Source organism: Myodes glareolus, chromosome 3 (assembly GCF_982192425.1).
Source record: "Myodes glareolus chromosome 3, mMyoGla1.1, whole genome shotgun sequence".
Lineage (NCBI taxonomy): Eukaryota > Metazoa > Chordata > Mammalia > Rodentia > Cricetidae > Myodes > Myodes glareolus.
In genome coordinates, this window is record NC_142028.1 from 37,226,223 (window position 1) to 37,252,976 (window position 26,754).

The window sequence follows — 26,754 nt, forward strand, 5'->3', positions numbered from 1 at the left end:
CCTGCTCCTTCTTACCCTACCCCTAAGGCTGAGAAGCAAAGCTTTGGAGCCATGCTGTGGCTTTGCTCACTTCAGCCCTCGCTGATGGACACTAAGCTGTGGCCAGGATATCCATGAAACCCCAGGGAACCTTTTGTGGTGGCTGCCGACCTGGTGATTGTAAGGCTGGCAGGATTGATAGTCATGACTAATGACGGCATGCTGTGAAGACAGAAGTGGGACTGTGTGGAGGGACATCTGTAGGAATAATGCTACCTGGGAAGTTCACCAAGGACAGACCAGACTTGGCAGAACATCCTAGACCATGCCCTCTGTCCCCTGGGTCCTGCTTCACAGAGCACCAGAGTATGGAGCAGGATGCACAGCAGAGCTTTTAGCCACAGGCACAATGGAGCACTTCCCTCCACTCTGCATCACCTGATAGCTAGACAACCGTATAGCCTGGTGTTCCCAGACTGTCCTCAGTGGCATGGGCTAGGTACATATGGGTTCGTGCTTGGGTGATTCTGAGTCCAGTGATTCTGGAGTTTATTTGCGATTCTTCAAGCTTGTTTTTGTGGCTGAGTGATTCATTGTGTGTGCAATGGTGGAGTTTCTACCCGAGGCTCAAAACTGGAGCAGGTACCATCCTTGGCTGGTAGGAAGATGGCACACACCACAGGGTTTCCCACTCTTGTGAGAAGTGGACGCCAGGCAGTCTAAACTGAGCAGGTGCTTACCACGTCTTCACAGTCCCGACTGACCACTCCCTACAACTTCTGCATCAAGATTACTCCAGCCGCCTTCCTGACTCCTGCTGCCATCAAGGTACCAAGAGCATCAACGCTGAGACTCTTGAGTGCTGAAAAGTGCTGTATTCTCTCAGATAGGGCCCACCCCCTCTGACTTCCCCTGCAGGGCCCCAAACCACATGACAGAGCATGGAACTAACTGTACATGATGCTTTACTAATGCACCTCCAAAGATCGTGACCCTCAGCACATAAAGCCTAAGGTATATACAGGGTGGCTTCTGTACCAATCTATCCCCTCTACCAATCTATCCCCTCACTCTCAGTTCCCTAACCCCAGAATGTCATCCCTAGGTCATTGTCAAGGATACCAGAGAGGCTGGCATGCTATCAGTAGACAAAGTCTTAGGCTGAAGACATTGATGAGTCTTTATGGTCAAGAGGCTCACAAAGCTCCTTCTGGGGATAAAGCATGCTATTGGGGTACAGATGGCCTCTGTATTCTCATCTTCTGAGTTATCAAATGGAATCAGTAGTGACCCAGCTACCCAGTACTGGACTCCCAGCCTTCTAAGTCTGGGCTAAGGGCTTCCTGTCCAGTGGTCCCTGAGAGTCATGTTCCCATAAGGCTAGGGAGAATCCTGGGTCTTGTCTCAGTATTGGGAAGATTGCTGTCCTAGGTGAGTGGTAGATGGCTTGGGATACCCATGGGAGGCCTTGAGAGCCATATTTTGGGGGCAAGAATTGCTTGACCACTTTTTGGATGACACCCAGGACAAGGTGGATAGGATCACAGCTCTGCTGTGACAGGTGTTGGGATCCCAGCAGTCAGTGTCTCTACTGCCAACCAGTGATGATTTGACTATAAACTGGTCACGTGGCCTCAGTGACTGTATAGGTTAGCTTCTTATCACTGTGTCAAGTGCCTGAAGGAGCACCTTTAAAAAATGATTTTTCTTTAGTAATTTTTATTTATATGTGTGTATGTGGTGTGAGCACAGGAATGCAGGCTCCCACAGAGGCCAGAGGCCTTGGATTCTCTGCGCTGAAATTACAAGCAGTTTTGTACCACGAGACATGGGTGCTGAAAGCCAAACACAGGTCCCTTCCGGGAACAGTAAGCCCTCCTAAAACTGCTGAACTCTCATTCCTGCCCCGAGGGAGCTCCCTTAGAAGAAGAAAAGCCTCGTTTTGCCTCCTGCTTTGAGGGTCTCCCAGAAGTGTCTGTCTGTGGTCAGCTGGCTCCATTGCTGTGGCTCTGAGGGAGTACCACAAAGCAGAGAGGGTACCTGGAGCACAACTGCTCACCTCATGATGGCCAGAAAACAGAAAGGACACCGAGAGGGGCCCAGGGCAGATAAAGCTCCCACCATGCACCCCAGTCGCCTACTTCCTCCAATCCGGCACCTCCAAACGTCCCTCATTTCCCAGGAATGCTGTAGGATTATGGCTCCGTCTGTAGCTTTATCTTAATCTACTGATTAGGGCAGAGCCCTCTTGACCTCATTCCCTCTGTAACTGGACCCACCAGCTGGGGTCTAAGTCTTTAACACATGAGCCGGGGAGAACACTTCTGATTCAGACCAGGACAGGCGTCCTGTGTCACACTCGGATGCATGTGGCCTGCTACTACAAAGGTTATGGCTAAGCATAGAGGTGAAGACCGACTTGCCCACCATCCCTGTGGCAGAAGCCCTGCAGGCTAATATAGACCTGGGCAGCACCCTGGCTGTCTGGGGGTTTAGAAAGTGAGTATGGTGGAACAGGGAGGAGAGAAGCCACTAACAGTAACCATTGTTCTGCCTCACTGTGGAACTGAGACTGGTCCAGGGAACCTACAGATGCCTGTTGGATGCTGGGGCGCTCACACTGTCTCTGATGCTGGGGCAATTACACTGTTTTGGCTTCCTCACTCAGGGTTGTTATTTCTCAAGCAAGGACAGTAAAGATTTAGTAGGTCCCCTTGTCTGGGGGACCTGATTTTTCTTGAGCGTACCAGTAATCCCCAAAGTGTGTCTTTTCCTTGAAGTCCTTATTTCCAGGACAGATTTGGCATCGCAGATTATCATCTCAGTGACTCAATAGGCTGAGGCAGGAGGATTGTAAGGTCAGAGGTTGTCTAAGCTACAGAAAGTTCAAGGCCTGGGAAACTTAGGGAGACTTCAAAATTAAATGTAAGGATATTGGTAGGGATGTCAATCAGTGATAGAGCATCTTTGATGGCATGTGTAAGGTCCTGGTTTTATACCTCAGCAGTAAAGAGGGAAAGGGTGAAGGAGAGGAAAGAGGGAAGAGAGGAAGAAGAAGGAGGAGGAGGAGGAGGAGGAGAGGAAGGAGAAGAAGGAGAAGAAAGAGAAGAGGAGGAGGAGGAGGAGGAGGAGGAGGAGGAAGAAGAAGAACAACAACAACAACAACAAAAGTCCTTTTATCATACAAGCAGAATACGGCTCATTTTGAACAAATCCATACCACATTGTTAGTGACTGACAGGTTCCCTTCCTGGCTCCTGTTATTTACAAATGAGGGTTCATTCACTTCAAATAAGGGACTGTTTCTAGCATAATTCCAGCAGGAGTAACCTGAATAAGAGAAATAAATCATGTCTGGGAGGCTGGGGGAGTCTAGCATGGAAGGATTCATGTCTGCAGTCATCAGTGGCGGCAGTCTGGCCTGGAAGCCTTTCCAGTGTGTGGATAACATCCAGGTGTAACTGTTCCCCTGGCGGTCCCATAAAGGTGGCTGTGAGCATTTCTGTTTCAGAGATGAGGAAAGAAAAGCTCAGAGAAGTTAAGTCACCGTCCAATATCACACACATGTGACTAAGCAACAATTCCACTTTCCAGGAGTCATGGCAAGCCCATTTGGACGTGTACTTCACCCTCTTCCTTTTGTGACATTTTGCAGCTCTGACTCTTGGGCTGCGGTCAAGAGTCACATGGAGACCCTGTATGGCATGTCCTCAGATAACCCCCAGCCAGTAAGACTGCTGTGGGACAGTGGAGGTGAGCAGGACACCCACCAAGCTGTCACAACACAGGGACCCACTGTCAAGTGGGGACCAAGCCAGGCCCTGCCCAGCATGGCCTTTACAGGGCAGAGTCACCCAGATCACTTGCAGGGTCACCAGTAAGTTGGTTAGTTCTCTTTCCACCCATGAAAGCTGAGGGAGACCGGGGAGGGACTAGTTGGTGCCCTACATTCCACTGTGACGGGCCAGAGCCCAAATCTAGGCAGCCTGGCCCCCCCGTCCTGTGCTGACATCACTCACTGAAGCCAAGGCTTTGCCTTGGAGCATTTCCTCAATAGACTGTCAGCTCACCAGAGAGAGCCCACCAAGCACACAGGGAGGCAAACAGAGAGGCAGTGATGTACACCTGCAATTCCAGCAGAGGCAGGGGGGTCAGGAGGTTCAAGGTCCACCCAGCAAGTTCAAGGTCAACCTGCGCTATGCGAGACCCAAAAAGCAAAGAGTTTCTAAATATGCCATGTGCCAAGCCTACGTAACAACGTGAACAAGGATAGGTTCCTGTCCCTACTGAGCTTCCAAGCAGGGAGAGAAAATGTCTAAGGACCCTTTCAACATCTCAGAGTATAGTGACCTACTCCAGTGGCAAATGAAGATGTCCCAATGCAGACTGTGAAGAAGGGGTCAGCAGAGGGAAGTGGTGGGAACTGTGCCCCCTCCAAGAGACCATCCACACCCAGTGCCAGGCTGTGATAGCTTTGTGAGGATGTGGGATCTAAGGGCCAGGTGTCCCTGTTTTAAGAAAATACAGAAATCAACAGTTTTCTGTGAATTTTTAATATATATTCAAAATCCTCCAAGCTAGCAACAATGTGTGCCCATTGTCCTGTGGGCCCCACCTACTGCCCCTGAGGTACAGAGAAGACTTTTCCAGAAACCACTGAGGAGACAGAGGCCATGCCACATCTGGGTCTATCGCTGGCTCAGCCCAGTCCAGTTCTCCTGGTTCATTCAGCATTGGGTCCCCTCCCTTCTTATGTTGTGACAGTATCTCAGGGCACCTCTCCTGGTGTGCTAGTTCCCTGACCCTTCATCTGTCAGGAGAGATGACTCAATGGTTAAGAACACTGACGGCTCTTCCACAGCATCTGGGTTCGTTTCCCAGCTCCCGGTGGCCTCTAATTCCAGTTCCAAGGGGTCTAACATATTCTTCTGACCTCTGTGGGTAGGCATCAGGCACACACATGGTGCACAGATATACATGTAGGCAAAACACTCATTACATATAAAATATAATAAATCTAAAAAAAATTTAAAGAAAAGAAGCCAGGATATTAACATTGCAACACTTTCCAGGCACTGAAGGCCAAAGTCACTCCTGGCTATGTCCCATATGCAGTTTTAGTTCTTGCTTAAGGAGGTCCCATTCCTCCTCCTGCAGATGGAAGAGTATGTCATGCACAGTGTCCCCAGGTCTGATCCGCCTAGGTTCAGGACCAGTGCAGGGCCACCCGGGCAGGGTTTAGGCCCTCTCTATGCCCACAGCAGGTACTGAGGTGTCCTTGATTAGACAGGTGGCAGAGGAGTGAAGAGCTCTTGGCATTGGGTAGAGTTGGGTGTGAGTCCTGGTTCTCCCCCTTGCCAGCCGTGTAACCCAGGACAGATACCTTCACCTCTCTGAGCCTCCAGAGTCCTCATCTGGGAAATGGGTTGGCGATAAAACCCTACAGAGTTTGTGTCTCCCTGCTACTATGCTGTTCATAATAATGTTAATAACAACACATCAGTGTGTTACTCTACCAGTTAATAAACAGGACGAATGGAATAGCACCAGGTTCTGCAAATACCTTGCTCTGCATGGTCCCCGCTTTAAATCTTTAAAGATTTGAAGGACTACTAAGTAAGGCTTACCAGGAACTAGGCCTCCTGCTGAGTGCCTGGCAGAGACAGCCTCATTTGATCCGTGCTACCACCCTGAGCTGGAAAACCATTTGAGGAAGCTGAGGCACCAAGGTGGTAGGGGTGGTGTTCTTTGCCGCCACACCAGACATGCAGCTGGCTGCAAATCAAGCTGGCACCTGTCTCGGCTCAGAACCACCTTTGCCTTTCTTTTCTGCTCCATTTACTCTGAAGCATGGGTTCAGTTTGGGACCATGTGCTCAAAGGAAGACTCCAGGGAGGCAGAGATTCCAATCGCAGCCCGCCTTCCTTCACCTCTGCAGCAGGCTGACCTCTCACTCGCCAGTCAGCGACAGGAAATGGAGTACACAGGGAATGTGGCAGTGCGTTTACCTTCTAAACAAACCTCCATCTTCACAGCAATAATGTCCCCTGAGCTGAGGAAACGGGCCTTGGAAGTTCAGTAGTCATGATAGAGAAGCTGTTACCATTAAAGCCTGGAAGTGTTGCCAATGAGCGAGCATTCAAGAGACTGGCTCAAACCAGCACAGAGCAGTGCCGCACATGTAGCTGTGAGAATGCCTGGTCAGTCCCTGGCATGGGGGCTGGCTGGGAACCGGATGGCATTCAGTGGCATTCCCTCTGGCCTGGCCTGCGGTCTTGGCAAGCTGAGGTGGGTGTGTTTACAGTGAGGCGTTGCGCTAAGCACCCTCTGTGCATCCCGCCCCCACCCATGTGGGTTGTAAAAGGATTGCTGCTTGGCAACATTTTGTTTCAATGAATCGAAGCCAGGGATTAATAGAGTTTGGGAGCTGAGCTGCCTGCTTGGTAGGAGGTAGAAAATAAACAGAGCTTGAAGAAAGTTGATGTGTGCAGTAACAGCTTTCAGAAGGAGCATGCGCAGGTAAGGCTAAGGGTGCGCCAGAATGCCCAGAAGTGTCCTGGGTCCCATCCCTGTTTGGACAACTTCTTAGCTATAGGATCCTCAACTTGTAACTAACTCTCTGACGGTAACTCATCAGAAGGAAAGGGAAGGTGACATGATGCACATGGTGGAGACAGGGTGTCCTATTGTCAAATGACATTCACAGACATCTGTAGCAATCCCAGCCCTGAACTGTATTTGCTGGGAAAGTCCACTATGAAAAAGGGTCATGTTTACAGATGCCTGCTAGGACAGTCACCCAGGCTTCATAGAATCTGAATTCGCAAACTCACCCTTTTGGTGTATGTGGATTGCAATTCCAGGCATGGTGTTCTCCTGGCCATTTGTGGTCACAGGCAGAGTAAAAAATGAGTCACCTGACAAGCATTTTCCCACTTAAAACGGAACAGGGTCACATTCGGCCTCCCAGAGACAACTCTCATGCTGTGAACAAGTATGCCTCTGGTGGGCTCTCCAAGGCCACAATTTCCTTGTCCTATGCTTCATGGTGATGGTGTGGTGGTTTACTATGGCTCCCATACAGTGTTGAATGTTCTGTGTTCTATGACTCAAGAAAACAGAAAAGGTGTGTGGGAAGTGGGCTGTGTTTGTGCAGACATTAGAGTGTTTGCTGCTATGAGTTCACACCAATGGATACATTCCCTATGCCTGTGATAAGGTGTCTGAGATTTTCCAAACAGGTTTGAACGAAAAAAGGCCCTGGTAGGCTCATGTGTTTGAATGCTTGGTCTCTAGTTGGTGGCACAATTTGGAGACATAACAGAAGTTTTAGGTGGGGTTCCTTGCTGGAATAAGTATACCACTTGGAGTATCAGGGGAGCTTTGAGTTTGTAGCTTTGTCTCACTTCCAGTTTGAGCTCAGGGCTTCCTGTGTGTGGTCAAGAAGTGAGTTTCTGCTTCTTGCTCCTGCCACCATGCCTTACCCACCATCGCAGACATCTAGACCACTGGGACTCTAAGTCAAAATAAACTCAGTCATTGTGTTTTCTCATAGCAACAGAAACATAACTACCACAAAAGAATTTCTTTAAACTGGAGAGCCTTAATTTCTTTAAACTGGAGTTAAAGGCACAGCCTTTAACTGCTCTTGCAGAAGACCTGAATTTGGCTCCAAGCACCTACACTGACTGTGTATCTCAGAGCCTCCTGTAACTCCAGACCCAGGGGATTGGGCACCCTCTTCTGGCCTCCAAGGGCACTGCACTCATGTGTACAATACCCATCCACACAACCACACAATTAAAAATTGGTTGTGGCGGGGGGAGGAGACTCACAAAGTTTTGGCCGAGTGTGGTGCTACACTCCGATAATCCAGCACTGGGGAGACAGAGTCAGATGGATGGTGGGTTCAAGGCCAGCCTGGTCTACATAGTGAGTTCTAGGCCAGCCAGGACTATATAAGGAACCCTGTCTCGAGAAACCAACAGAAGGTTGCTTTAGCACACACCTTCAGTACCTGACTGCTTTATGCCTGTGGTGGCTCAACATACCATGGTGGGAGGGGAAGGGGACAAGGGACAGAAGAGAGCCACTCACCTCACAGCAGGTGAAGCCATAAGAGAGATGGTAGGGACCAAAGATTACCTTACAGGGTACATCTGCTCTGGTCTGCCTTTCCTCCACCTAACCCCAGCTCCTAAAAATTTCACCAGCCCTCAACAGTTCAGGACTTGGGAAGCAACTTCAACACCAGTGATAATTTGCATTTAAACAGCTAAAGACTCAAGATAATGTTCTCTTCAGTGACATTGAAGGGACCTAACCCGGTGTTTCCCTGAGAACAATGGTCTCAAACTCGCAACTCCTGTTCCCAGTGACTTCAGAGGACAGCTCCCTTGAATCAGAAAACTCAGAGTACCAACAGTTTCCATGATTACTGTTTCATTGGTTTGGTTTCTTTGCTTCTCTTTGCTTCTCTTTTGCTTTTGTGATGGGAGTTTCACTGTGTAGCCCTGGCTGGCCTGAAACTCATTACCGTAGACCAGGCTGGCTTTAAATATTTTCATGCCTCGAAAGGGAATTAGGCCAGCTGTGTAGACACACACCTATAATGCATACACTGGAGAGGTAGAGGCAGGAGGATCAGGAGTTCAGGGCCATTCTCTGTTACATAGTGAGTTTGAGGCCAGCCTGGGCTACATAAGACCCTGGTTATGGGGTATGGAGTATCAGAGGAGATTTGAGGCTTTCACGTTTTGACAGTTCCTGAGATGGTTGAGTACTTTCAGAAAGACAACAAAGGGAGGGTATGGCCTCTGAAGTCTGTGCCCAGCACTGCTAATGCCACTACCTTGTTCTATGAATGTCCCCATCCACAGCTGTCACAGTCAGAGAGGGTGCAGTGGAGCTTTAGGCCTGGGGCTAGGGTGGGCACTTGATGGCTCCTAGTCCTTACTTCTGCATGACAAGCACCGGTACTAGCCACTTCTGACTGCTGTCCTTCTGTGGCCAACATTATGTCCCGCTACCCAGTGGATGTTCACTTCACACTGGCTTCCTGGATCCCCTTTCCTCCATGCTGCTGTCGCTAGTCTCCCTTTTCTGCTTTCCTCCTTCTCACAGACCCCATCTTTCTCAGGTCCACCCTGTGGAGCCCTGGGTGCAGGTCCATGACCACATCTCTATTCTTGACAGATACCACATGACCCCTCATTCTTGACTTTAACTAATGGTGATCACTCAAGTCCAACATACTGCACCCCATCTCCCAGAGCTGTTGTGCATAACAAGCCTGCCCCGTTACTCATCTTGCACTGACACCTGTGCCTGCTCCATCTGTCTTTCCTTGAGCCCCACTTTGTTACTTCCTAATGCTACTGTCCCCAAGAAAACATGTATCCCTGTTGTCACTCCTATTTCACCTCCTCCTTACATAACCTGTGTCTGACAACCTCTCCCATTTGTTTGACTACTGGCTAAATAGGCATCAGACCCTACGCTTTGTAAGGCCAGACTCTAGGGATGCCTAACATCACTGTATCCCCAGAGGACACAGTGGGCCTGGCACATTGGAGGCACTCAACAGACACGTCATAGGTAAGAAGACACTGGTCTCTGCTGCACACTGGGGAGAAGCCTAATGAGTAATGCCCCAGCCCGCCCATGCACTTACCAGACATGTCAGATCTACTGACCCTGTCACAACCTTGCAGGTTATCATAAAAGTGAAGCTTTGCCTGTTGGAAGCAATGGGACTTGCAGCAACAGTTAGAGCATGCAGCCAGCAAGGGTTGGGGATGAACTAGAGCCCTGAATTGACTGACTCAGAGCCTGGGTCCCTTCCTGCTGCCTCTGCCTTGTGCTTTCATTCTGTTTGTCTGTTGACTCTGTGCTGCTGTTTGCAGGAAGGGGATGCTGCAGCTAGGGCCTAAGCATCTGGCTTCACCACTCTCCCTGCCCCTTTTCCCTTTATAGGAACGGACTCCAAACGCAGCACAAGCTGGAGCCTAAGCCTTTGCACACTCCTACAAAAGGAACTCTCCACATACAGCAGCCAGTCTACTGCAGGCTCAGCATCCCTAGATAGCCTTGGTTTCTCTCATCCACACAACACTGAAACAGTGAAATTTATTTGAGCCAGTCTTCTCAGTCTCCTGTATTAGACAAGGGGAAACGGAGGCATATCACTGGACCAGAGAATCTGTATCAAAAGAAAAGGAAAAGCTCTGACTCTGATTTCAGGCTACAGTGTCCATCCTGGCCTCATGAACTCCCAATAAAAGGGGAAGAAGAAGATGCTGTATCTGACTGTCTACCATGGGATCAGAAATGTCACTTGTCTCAGAGAGCTTTCTTCTAATTCTGTAAAGAATGGAAACATCTGTGGAGGTGAAATGGGCCAGGTGATCCTAAGTGACCAGAGATGTAGTTTGTGTATCCACTCATCCATCTATCATCTGTCCATCCCCTTCTCTCTCCATCTACTGTCCATCCTTCTAATCTAATTATCCACCTATCACCTATTTATTCTCCCATCCATTCATCTATCCATCTTCAGTCTGCTCTCATCTATCCATCTACCAGTCCATTCATCCACCCATGCACTCCAGGCCACACCTTAAGCAGAATGTGATTGGCTGAGATTCCTCATCAATCATCAGTCTGTCCAACCACCCATCCATTCATCCATTCATCATCAGTCCATCATCTGTCCATCCACCCATCCACTCAGCCATTCATCTACTCATCCATCCATATACTCATCATCCATCCATTCACCTCTCCCTTCTTTCTCCATCCATCCATTCATCTACCTCTCTCTCTCTCTCTCTCTATCTATCTATCTATCTATCTATCTATCTATCTATCTATCTATCTATCTCTATCTCTCTCTGTCTGTATCTCCCCCCATTCACCCATCTCTGTCTGTATCTCACCCCTTCACCCATCCGTCTACCCACCTGCCCCCTTTTCTCTCTATTGTATATCTGTCTTCTATCCAGGTGTCTGGCCATACCCTTTTGTGGTTGTCACTGAGTGCTGACTCTATGACTGACTTCCTGGGAGATGAGCAGGCTCATTTGCCGCCTCCTCAGAGCTGCAGGACCTGGGACCTGGGCAGCACAGAGCCAGAAGCCTGTGTTTCCTCTGAGCTGAGATGGTTGCACTAACAGAGGGGTCTAATCTTGGCCTCACAAAGAGACAACCAAACGGGAATGTGCGGTCATCAGTCCTGAGGGCTTTGTCCCAATTCTGATTGTGAACACTGACTACTGTTCCCACCAAGGGTCCTGACTCCTGTATGGGCACTTAGTGTACCTGTGGGAACTGTAGCAGATTCTCAGAGTCCAGTCTTTCGCAGCCCGCTCCATAGCTGCCAATCAGACTGCTTACACCGAAACTCCTGCCTGGTTTTATTTTTATTTACGTAAACTTAGTTTGTTTGTCATAGTTGTTGTCATCATCATTGTTACCAAAATAAGCTTATTTTAGAATTGAAACATCATTGCTACCATCAATGAACAAAGCAGCGATCATAAATTGAAAACAGTAATTAGGAAATTTGAAGAAAGGCCTAGAATCCCAGATTTTGGGAGCTGGAGGATCAAGAGTTAAAGGTTATTTGCTATAAAGTAAATTTGAGGCCAGTCAAGATGTAAGACTCTGACTCAAAAACAAAATAAACAATTGAAGAAGGCTGGCTGCTAGTGTTCTTAGATTAAGGGTGGACAGCACTTCCTGTCGTAAGAGGCCACGCCCCCTACTTTAGAATGCTCCTCCCCAAGGAATTGGCCCACACTTAGCTGATAGTACACAGCCTGTCACTAGGGGGACAAAGGAGATGGGTTACCACTGAAGGTCCCTCAGTGGCATGGGGCCACTTATAACATAAGGGGAGCCCTGAGAGCTGCCCTGACCACTGTCTCCTGAGTCATGTGGATACCCTTGCATTGACCACATCAAGACCTCCAGGAGGCTGAGGTCAGGAAGTGGAATGGATTCTGTAACCCAACCTGGTGGGTGTGCATCCGGCCCTGACCTCTGAGGAAAACCAATACAGAAAGCGGAACCCAAGCCTAGCAGGTGTCAGGTGTACCTCCCACAGACTTTGACCCTGGTCATGACACCCCTGGTCCCTAAAGCCATGTCAGTGTCAGGCCCCCAGATGTGCCCTTTCTGGATGCCTCATGTGCAGCCAAGTCGAAGCAGAGAGAGAAACTTTCTTTGGCGCTACCACTGCTCGATGACCCACACAAACCCTTCCCTCCCCTGGTAACGTGTCTGAAGAACCAGAAGCCCCAGGTCTGGGTAGGGTTCCAGCACCATTGCATGTCCCATCACCCCCTCTCAGAGCATCAAAGCTAATATCAATTGTGTCCCTTATCTGGAAAAAAAATGTCCCGTATGAACTCCGATTTCAGAGGGTATTTGGGATCTGAGAACTGCCACTGGCTCTGTTCAGACACAAAGACGCCCACTTTCTCCTGTGATCTCAGCTACTGCCTGCTGCCTGCCAAGAGGAGGGTTGTCCCTGCCCAGTTCCTGTCCCAATCACAGCAGCCCAGCTAAGGAAGGAGGGGCAGATGGACAAAGGCTAACACCTGTGCCATGCTACACGTCTCAATCAATTCTTCATAGTTCCACCCGGTCATGGCTGGGAGAGCACTGGGAGTGACTTCGAACCCAACGCTCACCGAGGCTACCGTGGCCCTAGTCAAATGTTTCAATCATGTTGAAGTAGCGTCCTCCGGTCGTTCCTCCTAGGAGCACATGGCCTGCTGCTGCAGAGAAAATACACCTGCTTGTGAAATACAGAGATTGGGAGGTGGATCACATAGGAGCTGGGAGGGGGTATCCTCCTGTCTTGGCCAGAAATGAAACAGGAGCATTGTGAAGAGGTTGCTCAGAGAGGGTGAAATTCCACACCCTGGATTCCTACTGGCAGAGTGGGCACGGTGCCTGAGACATCAGTGGGGCCGCCTCTCCTCAGAGCACGTCCTGAGGAATGCTAGTTAACTTCAGAAGAGATCCTGAGATCAAGTCGGGATGGGAAAGGCTGGGCTGGGCAAACTGACCCTGGTACATGCCAGATAGGGCTTGTCAGAGCACCGATGTGTTCGTTCGTCCCCAACGAAAGGGGCCCACATGAAACAGTCCTTTGGACACTTCCATTTGTGGCATCAGATTTAGAGAAAGCTAAGGACTGGTGTTTCCCCAATTCAAGTCCCCATTCTGGTGACTTGAATATAGTCCAAACTCCAGCCCACAAACAGGGATACTCAAGTCAGAGACAAGCTGCGGCTTTCCCAGCATTCAACCAGAAACAGGCCAGCCCTGAGATGAGGACCCAGGGTTCCTGGAAATGACCTGTTTGGGTAGGTGGGTGGGGTCTTCGCATGAATCCCATGCGAAGAAATGGGATTCACATGAGCTGAAACAATCATGGAGGAGACAGGAATCCTGCTGATGACCTAGCCAACATGAGTCAATGCCCCAGGACTTTATGACCAGACAGCAAAGAACCAGATGCACGCTAAAACCTCATTCTCTCACTGTCTGCCCAGAGGGGACATCAGGGATCCCCAAAGTTAGTCCCTGTGAACTTGAAAAGGGTGATTGTGCTTGAAAGTCTATATCCAGGCCCCCTCTTCCAAGAAGCCTCCTGATTGGCCCCACACCACCTGTGGCTGGAGAAGGGAGAATCACTTAGAAACAAGGCCAGTAAATGATGATGTCAGGCTCCCAGCCCTGCCCTGTTTTCTCTTCCTGGTCACTGGTGACATTGGTTCCCTGAATTCTGGCTGATATCAGAGGGTCCCCACTTCTCTGCAGCACTAACTCATCCACACCTGATCACCACAGACTGGGGTCAAGGCCTGAGATTCAACTGTGCTCCAAGGCTACTGCCCCCTTCAGTCGGCTGACTGTAAGGGGATCTGGGTGATAAGGGTTCACCTGCAGTTCAGAAGGGCATGGAGTGTGAGCTGACGGACGGGTGTGACAACCTCTGGCTCCCATTCCTACTTCCCCATGCTGAGACCCAATTCTGTCCCTCGGGTCATCCCAGAATTTTCCATGCTAAAGGGTGAGGGAGTTGGTCCCAACAGCAGCTTCCCTCCCAGCCTTTGTCATTATTCATGGCATGGACAGAAAAAATGTGGTCACAGGTCCATAACCATGGTCAGCTAGGATAAAACCTTAGCAGAGATGACACCCAAGAACTGCCCTCCTGGGCTAAGGGACAAGGTCTCCTTTCCTCCACAATGAAAAATTCACCAACCAAGGCAGTTAACTCATCAATTTTTCATCCCAGTCCTTGCTAGGGGAGATGGGGCACCACTGTGAACCAGACCTGGCTGCCTAGTAGCCTGGAGGACAAGGCCCCTATCTCCATAAGCTCAGAGCCTTAGATAGGGAGGAAGCCTTTGGAGCTTCCCAGAAAGGGTACTAGGCAGGGCAAGTGGCCAAGTCCACACTTTCTTTTTGATATAGGAGTCTGAAAGGAGTATGAGGCTAGAATATTACTCGGCCATAAAAAGAAAAGAGATTCCCACTGAGCAACAGGAGAACATTAGGTTGAATGAAACAAATCAGGCACAGAGAGACAAATTCTGCCTGTTCTTAGCTTAAAAAGTTGGTCCAGCAGAATAGAGTAAGATAGTAGTTACCAGAACCTGGGGGAAGTGGGTGAAGGAGACAGGATCTCCATGGGCACAGGGTACCAATGGGCAGCCCACATCTACAGAAAGTTGACTGATAGCCACATAGTGTGTGTTTTGATATGACTAGCTGAGAGGATGATGAGTGTTCTTAACACAGATATGCTGATGGGCATGGCAGTGACCCCTTCAGATCCACACACATGCTAGTCCTGTGTTGAAGTATCACACTGCACCCCACGAATCTGACAGTCTGTCTATACAGAGCAAGTGTCAGAAAGCATCACCATGGCCACGTGGTTAGCACTTCTGTGTGTGGATCTCAGCTGGGCACCACATGTGAGGACCCCTGTGCAGGACAGGCTTGGCAGCACCAGCTGCCTGCTGACTATGCTCTACTGCCCAGGGCTGACCTGCCCTGTCCGCACATGCTCCACAGCTTTCCTGGTACTTCCCATCTGTATTATAAGATCAGCAGTATTTGCTTAAGGATCAAGAGAGGCTCCAGCTCAGCCGAGGGGTTGAAGGCAGCCTTAGCTGGAGCAATGGCTTTGGAACAATTAAAGTCAGTGGCCGCAGCCAGTAGGGAAGGACAGCCTGCAGGCAAACAGACCCTTGGCTCTCCTACTTCCTGGCTACTGCAATCCCTGCCTGTGTTCTCGGTTTCCCCAGCTGTGAAACGCTTGGCTTTCCTCCGGAGTCTGGTTCTGGAGGCCTGGAGGTGGTTACTGGCCAGCTGTTCATCTTCTGCTCAGAAAAATCTAAGGAGGGCGTTCAGACTACCTGCTCTGGCCTGTGTCTGCCCTTCCCACCACAGGCCTAATGTTCCCCGTGTCTTTGCACCTTGGTCTCTGTAAACTCGGGCTTTTCCAGGAAAAGGGAGTGCCCAGCTCAGATCTAAGAGGAACAAGAAGCGGTGCCATGGCAGGGAAGAGGCAGTGCAGTAGCAGGGAAGAGTAAAGGGAAAGACTTTGGGTGGAGGGGGTGGTGAAGAACAAGGCCAGCCATGCAGGCTGAGGCCAGTAAGCAGGGCCAGGAGGGTGGGAGTTCCCAGGGCTGACGCATAGGCCCAGGGCGGAACCAGCTTCAGGGACTGTACGGTTCAGTTACCCCAGGCTTGGGGAAGAAGGGTATGGAGAGAGTAGGTTCTGTGTGGAGTAGGGAACAGGGATGCAGGGGCCTAAGAGCACAAGGCCAGATGTCGAGGATTTGCCCGTCAAGATCTGCTCCTCGCCCTTTCTCAGTCTTGTCATGTGCTCTGAAAATGTCCTGTGTGGACTGCGTCACAGATTCTACCCCGTCCTTCCCGCTAGGCCTGGCCCATGAGGAGCTCTAGGAAGAGTGGAGTAACGGTGTGGATGGAAGGACACTAGCGTCTGCAGTCTGCTCCTCTTGCATCATGTGGGGCCTGATGTCTGTCTGACAGCAGCTGTCTTTCCTCACCACCTTCCCTGGGACTCAGTGTGGTACCCTCCCCCCCCCCGCTCCCCGAATCCAAACCAGGAATGCCAGGAGAGGAATCCCCACCTGTACTGCCAAGCAGCCCATCCCGGGAGGCTTCCCGGATCCTGCCTATACCTGTGTCAACAGCCCCTCTTCTCAGCCCTCCCTAGATGACATGGTGGCCCCAGGACCCTCATTGACTCAGTCCTCTGGCCCCCAGAGCAGGCCCTATGCATCATGTCCCTGGCCTGTCTCACTCCTCACCTCCCCAGGGACAGGGCTAGCCCTCTCCATCCAGAAATCTGAGTTGCCAGATCTAGTTGGACCCACCCCCTGGGATCACATAGTGAAAGGAGAGAACCGACTCCTGCAGGTTGTCATTTGACCTCTGCTTGTGCCCGGTGACATGTGTGATCCCACACACATACATCATTGTCCTGGTTGGTTATTTCTTGGCTCGACCCGAGCCAGAGTCATCTGGGAAAACGCGTCCATCCGATTTGTCTTTTATTGATCAGTGATGATATTATTGTTAATTGATTAATAATAATCACTGACATGGGTTGATCCAGCCCATTATGGGTGGTGCTACTTGGCGGCAGGCGGGCCAGAGCTGCATAAGAAAGCAGGCTGAGCTAGCCGTAAGGTACAAGCCAGTCAGTTGCACCCCTCTACTGCCTCTGCTTCACTTCCTGCCTCCAGGTTCCTGCCTTGAGTTCCTGCCCTGACTTCCCTCCGTGGTAAAGACCTGAGAGCTGTCAACTGGGATAAACCCTTTCCTTCCCTTTTGGTCATGAAGTTTTACACAGCAATAGAAACCCTAAGACAGCCAGACATGCACAAAATAAATAATGCTAACTTTTTAAATTTAACTTAAAATATTTAAATCTGAATCCCTGGCTGCCAAGCTCCCTGATGTACTTTTCTGGTTCTGTCTTCCTGCAGGGTTCACCACCCTCAGACTGTGGACCAACAGCAGCCAAGGGGACAGGTGAGTGAGTGGCTTGCGTCTGTGCACAGTGCCAGTTCTGATGACAGTGTCGACTGAGATTTTCAAACTTCTATATGTGTAGCCTGCCACCCAGATAGCCGTCTCCTTCCCCCAGACCCTGAACAGAAAGACAGAACCTGAGAAAGGGGTGTGAAAGCTACAGCCTGGGCTGATTTTCTGACTCTGCTTCAGCTGGAGTTCTAAGGCCCCTGGGGCACGTCTCTCGGACAAAGAGCAGTATGCTTTCATGGATATGTGGCCATTTTCTCAATCGTTTACACTGTGATATCTTTTCACTGCATTTTAAAAATAAATCAATTTCAGATTCATTTTCTATTATCATCTCATTGAGGTCAGCACACCCATGGGCTTTTTAGAAGCGAGGGTGGGGAGCTCAGGAACTTGAGAAAGCAAAGCACTGTGCATGGAATACGCTCAACAAGGACTGAGGAGCCTGCGGAGGAAATTCCCTGGAGCCCACTGGCTGCTCTGAGATAGGCATTTTTTGGCCTCTGTCCTGGGCAGGATGAGAGCTCTGTGGGCTAGTCTGGTCCTTTTGCCCTCTATGAAAGATGTCTGAGGCTCCCTGGTAATTATTTACAAGCAGAGAATTAGAGACACAGTGCCTGTGCCTGGGGGTGTAGCTGTTTCTCCCTTGCCTGGAAGGTGTTTGTGGAGCTGGCTCTCCTCCCAGAGGGAAGGGGTGGTAGCCAGAGCGTGCTTGATAGGAGGGTAGCCTTCTCCAGCTACCTGTCTGACTAGAGGGGCCTAAATCAGTCCTCAGTGGCACACTCTATAGGGAAGAAGCCTAGAAACTTCCATCCGATCACCCATGGGGTATCTGTGATAATTCTTAGTTAGACACAGCCAGAAGGGCAAGGATGGCTTCGATGTGCCATGATCCATGTAATCTACATGCATGAAGCTAGTGTTTCTCTCTGAATATCGCCTGCACCAGTCTAGAAAGCTTCCCCATTTGCTGTAGATATGTTCAATTAGATGGGCTCTGGTGGGGGCCAGGGATGTGGGAGCTAGGCTCCCTACTGCAGGCACATGACAGTGGAGGAGCTGGGCCCCTGCTCTGATGTGGTAGTCACATGAGCAGGTCATGACTGTTGTCTGTACGCTGAGAAGTTTGGCACTTAGACTTGGGTCTGAGGACATGGCAGGCACCTAAGTCAGGGGCTTCTGACTTGCTGACTTTTTCCCATGAGGGTGAAAAGGGAGTCTCTCTATTAGCTCAACCTGAGGACAAGGTAGGAAGAGACCGAGGTACAGACCTGAGGTCAGGCCACACCAAGGAGGACAGAGTGGCCCCTAGGACCACACTTTGTCACCCTTCCTGGAGATGGCAGGTAGAATGTGCCGCCCAGTTTTACACTTTTCTCTCCAGAAGGATGTTGATGGGTGTTTTGTTTACCTCTGTTGTTATCTTTGTGGCATGCCTAGTCAGTGCACCCTCCTCTGGCTGTCACACAGCTGTCCCCACAGTACTGGAGTTAACATAGCCAGAAGAGTAAACGGCAGGTGGGCAGGTTGGCCACTACAAGTCCCCACGATGTGGGTCTCCCCAGCCCAACCTCCCCAGATGTAGGGTAGCCCCCACTCTCCAGCCTAGCATACCAGAGCCTTGCCCTGCATGTAAGTAAGAAAGCAAAGCAGACACCGTGATGGCCTGAGAGCCTCCTAGAGGTGCCTTGCCCAGATCCTGGAGCCAGGGTAGACCCCAGTATGCTTGGATTCTGCCCCCTAGGCATTGTGGGTAAGGTGTGAGCCCCTGGTCTTTTGAGCCCATGCAGAACTGAATAGCAGACACTCAGACTGCTCCCTCTCCATCTGTAAAATGGCCCCAACTCCACGGTGTCATAAAAACAGTCAGACCACCCCATTTCCATCTATCCCTTGCCTCGTTTCATCTCCTGTCCTTCCCTGGCATTCTGACTTAAAGGCCACCTTTATTTCAGCCACTTTCTTGTGTTGACAATGGACACGGATGTCCCCAGTCTCTTTTCCTTTTCTCTTTTCTCTTTGGAAATGTTTAGAATTGTGTCACGGGCCAGAGGAAATAGCTGCGCCGTCACCCTGCAAAGCACCATAATGACTAGAAAGCTTTAGCTTTTCCTCTTTCAGAATGTCAGTAATCCCTAACTAGTAATCCCACTTCCAGGAAGCCCGCCCCGAGGAAGCTGCCTGAGATGCGTACAAAGATGCATTCAGGAGGATGTTTATCGGGGCGTGTTTATATTAGTCAAAAATAGAAACAAGTGCATGCCCAAGTGGGGCAGATTGCAGCCTCTACTGAGCCACCTGCAGACATGGAAAGTTCTGGAAGGCAGCCATTGAAAACTGCTTGAGAGGAACCTTCAATAATGTAGGGAACACCTTCATATTTCAGAGTTAAGAGAAAAGGCAGTTTGCCAAAATGATGTTTCTGTAAATATATGGAAAAGAACACATAGGGTAGAAGAAAGAGCCAAGGAGGAGGGAGAAGAAGGGAGGGGGAGAGAGGGAAAGGGAGGGGGAGAGAGGGAAAGGGAGGGGGAAGAAGGAACTGAAGAAACTCATATACAACTTTGTAGGGGCATAGGTGGCTCGTTTTCTTTCCTGTGCTTCTCAGTGATCCCTCAGTTTCCCCAAGGTGCTGTGCTCACCATGTTCATATTCACAGAATGGTCACAGTTCAGCCAGGCATCTACTCCACCTGTCGGTGTCGGTGGGCATTTTACACTCTGTTGTATAAAATAAATTGTTAGTCTGATGCTTTTCCTTCTAGAGTGTTTCTTTTCTCAACACTGCTTTTGCAGATGTTTTTGTTTTTATTTCATGTATATGAGTGTTTTGCCTGCATGTTTTTATGTGTAACATGTATGTGAAATGCCCCCTGCGACCAAAAGAGGACATCAGATCCCCTGGAATCGGAGTTACTGACAGCTGTGAGTGCCATGCGGATGCTGGGAACAGAGCCCAGGTCCTCTGGACGAGCAGCTGGTTCTCTTTACCACTGAGCCACCCCTCCAGCCAGCCACCCCAAAGCCAGTACATTCCTGTGGTCTCCATCCCACCTTGATCACTGGATTGGAGAGTGTGAGTGTGCTGGGCTGTACCAGGGAAGGGGTGACTTAAACAACGGGAGTTTATTTTCTTGTAATTCCAGAAGCTGGGAATCCAAGTTCAAGGTATGGCAAGTTTAGTTTCTTCTGGGGATTCTCTACTGCTGCCCTTGCCCAAGGTCTTTCTAGGTGATGCTGGTGTCCTGCTTTTTTTTCTTATAAAGACTGCTTGGATAGGATGAGAGTCCACACTCTCCTCATTTTAATTCATATCTGTCTCTAAATGAGATGATTTACAGTGAGGGTCCATCCTGACCAACTGATGAAAACATCAATACTGAGAATTTGCCAGTGTACCTCGCCCACTGAGCGTCATCGTTCATGACACAGCATTCATGCTGCGTAGCTCGTGGCTCCCTCACTGATCACAGGGTGTCGTGACCGAGTGCCCTGCCCAGCATGACCAGAGACTGTGCCACCCTAGGGTAGCTCAAAACAGGTCCAAATTCAAAGTCAGAAGCACAATAAAGAGGATAATCTAATTTAAGTCATCTTAGGTGAGAGACCTTCTGTATGTAGACAGGTTCTAGAGAGCAGGGCTTGGGACTTTGGCAAGTAAAGCAAGGGGAAGCATTCAGCCCACAGCAGAGGGGGCATGTCCCGGTGACTATGGCCATTTATTTGGCACAGCTATTCTGAGTTTGGAGCAGAGGCAGGAGGAGGTGAGTTGTAGATGAGGAGGTCATTCATTGTTCTCGCTCAGAAACTATTATGAAGTATGACAGAGGCCCCCAGTGAGCCCTGCACATGGCTAACCTCAACCTGTCTAGCAAGACCAGAGACAGTAATGTGACTGACTGTCCCCAAGTAAGCCCATAAGCAGAGGCAGGCTTCTGAGAGCTACAATAAAACCACTCAGTGTGGACAAGTTCATTCTGTTACAAAATTCTGAAGCACTTTGATGTAAGAAGCCTTGACATTAAAGACATTAAACACTTACAGGGGGTCTAAATGTTAAAACCCAGACCTTAAAATGTAATTTCCCCATGCCAACTCAAAAGCGATTTTGATTTATAAAACCAAGGGTAGAGAGAACAGTTGTATTAGTCATTCTCTGTTGCTGTAACAAACTATCTAAGACTGTATACTTTATAAAGAAAAAGGGAATGTTTGGGTTTCAGTCCAAACTCTCCTGTTAACAGTGACCTTTGGATCCTCTAGTTAGGGTGAAGGTGGCAGTTACTTTATTCCACCTTCAACCCCTCAGTGAATGTCACAGCAAGTGTCCTGTGTGGTGCACTGCTGCAGCTTCAGTGTGTCTACTGCTAGAAACTGCCCAGTCCTTCTGTGATTCTTTCCAGATCTGTGTGAATAAATCTTTATTAAAAATTGGTAGGAAAATAAAGTGGTGTGCAGGGTAAGAGGTTGTTCAGGAGCTATCTTTGCTAGCGGTTTCTAGGAAAAGCATCTGTTGGTCTAACCTTCCCTCCCTGAGCCACTAGGGGAGCACAGGGGTGATGGGGCAGATGTGCCCCCAGGGAGGTCCCTGTTCTTGGGGAGCTGGCTTTCTTTTGGAGGGAAATGGACCATGAGTAAATGCACCCATATGTGTCAGATGCCAGGGACCATGCTGAAGAAGGCAGACAGTGAGAGGAGAGCAGGAGGAAGGGGGTGGATGGGAAAGAGGGAAGGGGCTTTTTTGTGTAAGGTTGTCAGATGGGCTTTCTTGCCTTTGGGGCCAAAATGAAGCATCATGAGGAACCAGAAATACACTTAGGCAAAAGTAAATAGCAAACCCCATGGCAGGCTGAGGCAAAGGCTGTTTAGAGATGTCAGGATGCCAAAAATGCTGAAGGGGCAAATTGGAGAGCAGCAGTTGGAAGTGAGACTGGAGAGTGGGTAAGGAAAGATCAGGATGGGCTGCGAGGGTCTGTGAGGAAGACATTTACCTCAGGGCTGTTTGCAGAGTATATTGTAGGACTCAAGGCGGAAGCAAGAGATCACAAAAGGGGTATTTCTGCCAAGCCCATGGAAAATGACAATGGCATGACCAGGGCACAGGAAGTGGGCACAGCCATGTTGTGAGCCACTGGGAAGGTTGAACTGATGGTACATGCTATGAGATTTGGTTTAAGAGCAGAGGGACGGACAGGGGAGGGTGAGGGTGACTTGGGGTACTCAGATACCAAGTGGTATCCTGCACTTCCCTTCTTGGATTGTCTACCAGGAGCTGACAGAGATCCCCCAAGTTGAAGGTTGTTTAAGTTCCCAGTGAAACTGCCTCCATTCCGATGCCTCTCCCCAGGCTACTGCACTTAAGATGAATTCTGGGTCCCATACTCCTTTTGGCAGGATAACTTGGTGGAATATCCCTCAGAACACAGGGAAAGGGTCCTCACACTGTAGTGTGGTAGACAAGTCAGGCAACTTGGGTGCTAACATATATACAGGGTGAGGTCTGAAAGCATGATTCATGCCCACTCAGACACCACCACATCCTGGGACATGGGTGTGCTCTGCAGCCAGTGCCATGCTGACTTCTCCTGTCCTGAATTTTCATGCAGATATCACAGTGTCAGCTTGATGCCAAGCCGCCAGGCCTGAGATGGAACTCCATCACCAGCCCTCCCCGTGAGGCTCACATCCATCTTTCTATACTCAATCCCCATCATAAGTCTTGTGTCTCTCAGCATAAACCCACCTGTTACCTATGAAGCTTGTGACAGCAAGTACATCCTTATCACAGGGGGAAATCCAGGACCTTAGTCTTCCCTCCCAGGAACTAGGGGCAGAGACAAGTCTGTTCCCTTTCTGGGTGGCAGGGTGGATGCCTGGGGCAGGTGCCTTGGAGGGCAAGGGCGGACTCTGGCAGGGGAAAGTGGAGGGATAAGTCAGAGACATGGGAGCTTCTGAACTTCAGTGAGACATTAGATATGGAGACAGTGGGTCAGATATGGGGGTGGTGGGGCAGGTGAATAGAAGAATTGGAGCTCAGGAAGCAACCAAGACCAGAGCACACAGAAAGCAAGCCCTGGGGGCCATGCCTCCGCAAGCGGATACAGCTGAGGGAGAAAGGAGCAGATGACCGTGTTTGGGGCACCCAACAGTGAGTGACTGGGGGGAAATGGGTAGGTGGAGAGATCCTCAGCTGAGCAGGGCATGGAAAAGCCAAGCAGTGGCTCCTGGACATGGCCAGATGGGGTCACAGCAACCTTAAGCTGAGCAGCTTCAGAGGAGGGGAAGTGAAGACCAAGAAGAGAATGTCTGGTGATGCTGAGACAGAGAACAGTGACCCTAGTGGAACTGTGTCCTCAGAAGGGCTCACACAGGTGCTGCTGTGGTCAGTGGTGGCTGCAGAGAGTGACCCTACTGGTAATGGGTGCCAAGTCCTGAGCCACTGGGTAAGGGTGTCTTCTGAAAGGAGGTACAGTCAGTTAAGTCAAACACAGATGTGAGGTACAGCCAGGCTACCCCCTCCATGCCACCCTTTTCACAGAGGGAAGACCAAGGCCCATGGGAGGAGATCGGCCCAAGGTTCCTCCTAGCAGCCCTTATTTATTTCCTTTCCAAAATGTTTCCTGCACCGTGAAAGCATAGAGCGATAATTGGAGGGAAGGGGTGTTTCCAGTTCACTTTCTGTTGCTATGATACAACACTCTAACCAAAAGCATCTTAGGGAAGAAAGATTTTATTTGGCTTACACTTCCAGATCATAGTTTATCATTTGGGGAAGTCAGGGCAGGAGCTCTAGTAGGAACATTAAGTTAAAAACATGGAGGGAAAAAACATGAGGAATGATGCTTTCTGGATTGCTCATTGACTCATGCTCAGCTAGCTTCCTTGTACAGCTCAAGATCACCTCCTAGAGATTAACACCCCCCACAGTGGGCTGAGCACCCCTATGCCAATTAGCAATCAAGACAATCCCCCAAGAGGTACCCATCGGTCAGTCTGGCAATTTCCTAACTGAGATTCTCTTCTCACGTGACCCCAGGCTGTGTCAAGTTGACAGTTAAAACTGACTAGGACAGAGAGGAAGAGAAGAAGAAAAAAAAAAGATTGGTAAAAGGTGAGACCCAGGACAATGAGGATCTGTGAGAACAGAAGCTAGCCTTTCTTTAGGAAACCTATTAAGACTTCTAGCTCCACAAAACGTTCAGAGTGAGCCAGGCCTGGGGCATTCTCAGTGGGGGACATGTCAAGCCAGTTGCTGAACCTGGAAGTTCCTGACTAACCATTTCCTGCTCCTCACACAGTGAGCATGCAGTGCTTCAGTCACAGGTCAGGAGTCAGGCAATGTGGACGAGAAGAATCTAGAAGGACCAGGCACGGTAGTCTGTCATATCTGCCCACATGCTTCAAGGGGTTCAAAATTTGTGCCGAGTCTGGCGATGCCTACGGGCTACAAGTCGGGAGATCAGGGGTCGGTCAGGGGCCATGCACTCCCTCTTGCCTTCCTTACCTGGTCTTTAAAAATTAGGGCCATGCAGAAAGAGGAAGTATGTCTGGGTGCCCCAGGCACAACATGGCTGCCTCACTTTGAAACTCCCTTGACTTCAAACACTAAGAAGCCCCAAAGGTCCTGGAAACGCCCCCCAAATGAGCCTAGAGAATAGCGGCTTCGGGCGAGTCAGTGTCAGGACTGAATTTGACCCAGTGAAGGGATTCATGTCCTGGGCTCAGGAAACATAATTGACAAATGGTGTCCAGTGCTGGAGTGGGGTGGGGGCAATGGATATACACACATACACACGTGCACACACATGCACACACATACGCATGCACACACACATGTGTATATAGAATATGCATTTCCATTGCTGTATATGCATTAAGAGCCTGAGGAAGAAAAGGGAAGGGCTGGGAGACTTGTCCGGGTGGTAGACTGAGTCCTCAGTTTTTCAAGAACTGTGGCAAACCCGCTGATTGAAACTCAGACCATAAGGTGGTTCGTTGTGATGGGGGCTGAGGCATCACAGGATGGAATTCTTTCATGTCAGTCACCTGAAAATCCGTGGAAGCTGCTGCAGAGGCCTCCAGTCTCTCAGAGTCCTGAACCACCCACCAAAGATGCCGAGGTCACAGTGAGGTGTGCCACCCCTTTAAGAGTAAGACCTACGTCCTGCTTGGTGGAAAGCCCGCCTTTGGGGGCTAATCCTCTACCACCATATCCCGCCCCCTCTAGAGGCTCCTCAGCTGGTGGTGACCTGTGGTCTCTTTAGGGACCCTTGTTAGCTTTTCCTTCTCTTGCACTTGGAAAGCTCCATGCAGTCTGGCTCTCACAGAGGTTGCAGGAGGCAGGACTGAGCTGAACTGATGGATGCAGGGAGGGAGGCGAGGCTCCTGGCAGCAGTCACAGCTGCAGTCCCAGGTGGGGGCGGCCGTGGGCTCTGCAGCAGTCTGAGTGCCTCTGCCACCAGCAGCCAGAGCTTGCTGCTCTGGGCCCTGCAGACCCCTGGAGCCACACAGACAGGGGTTGATTGGCCTGGCCTGGGAGCGCTCACCTGGGGCACACTGTGGAGGGTAAGTGACGGGCACGGAGGCCACCAAGGCTCTAAGACTTCCTGAGAAACAACAGATATGGCCGCTGGTGTGAGGGCTCCTGCTGTTTGGGACTGAAGGGGGAAATAGTCTGTTCCTGGTGATTCTACGAAGTGGCCCAGGACTTGGCTCTACCCAAACATAAGGTGCCCAGAGTTCTGGGGAAGGAAGATTGTTCTTGGCTTGTGCCCAAGGCAAGGCTATTATAGGGCTTCCCTGAAAGTCCCGAGTTCCTGCCCTCATTCTTTGCCAGATGTGTACTGAGGTGCTAAGACACGCAAGGCTTTCTGAAGTGTAACAGGGGCGTTCTAGAAAGATCAGCACACAGCCCATGCCTAGAGCAGCCCCTCGTCTTCCCAGGAGTATGGCCGCTTAAAGAACTGGAGCGATGAAAATGAAGTGTGATGGAAGAATTTCTGTACAGAGCCCAGTCGGGCTTCAGGGCGCTAGAGATTCACAAAGGAGGTACCTGTTCAGCTGAGTCGTGAAGGATGAGTAGGAGTTTGTTAGTGGGGAATAACAGGAAGCCAAGACATTGTGGTTGTAACATAAAAATACCTGGACATCCAGAATGCCAGTGTTAGGAGACTGGCCGGGCAGACCTGAGCAGGCTGCAGGATGGCTGACAAGGCTGCCCCACAAAGTGGCTCTGATGCCAGATGTTTAGGCTCAATTCTAGCAGGCACTCAGAAGTAAATATTACAGCCTGTGATTTGTGGGCTTGGCCTGTGGATCATGGGAACTGCTGTGGAAGGGGATAAAGATGGGGACGGGACTCCTCCCTAGAGGAGAGCCTGCAAGTCCACCTTCATGGGGGATTCAGGGGTTGACGGGACAGGCAACTCTGCCCTGCTTGAGTGTAGGTGATGAGGGCCAGTGGTGAGTGGTAGGGAAGACTCTGGGTGATCTCAGTGAACAGTGGCCTCTGGTTGGTTAGTGGAGGGGGCAGGTTGGGCTATGGAGGTAGGGAGGCTGGGTATGACCACATCAGGGGGCATGGCCTCTAAGTTGTAGCATGCTGAAAGCCCCCATGGTGCCTTATTCTCGTGGACTCTGTGACACACCGCTGGACTTGCTGGGTCAATAAAAG

General features: G+C 50.1%; 1 protein-coding gene across 8 annotated transcripts in view; it reads left to right on the plus strand.

Annotated features, from left to right (window-relative positions):
- The window catches only part of Atp2b2 (ATPase plasma membrane Ca2+ transporting 2), a 314,666-nt gene that overhangs the window by 57,760 nt on the left and 230,152 nt on the right, over nucleotides 1-26,754 (plus strand). For all 8 annotated transcript variants that reach the window (XM_087904426.1, XM_087904421.1, XM_087904419.1 and 5 more), the window contains exon 2: nucleotides 17,028-17,073. The gene's annotated coding sequence lies outside the window, so the exon portion shown is untranslated. The remainder of the gene's footprint in view (nucleotides 1-17,027; nucleotides 17,074-26,754) is intronic.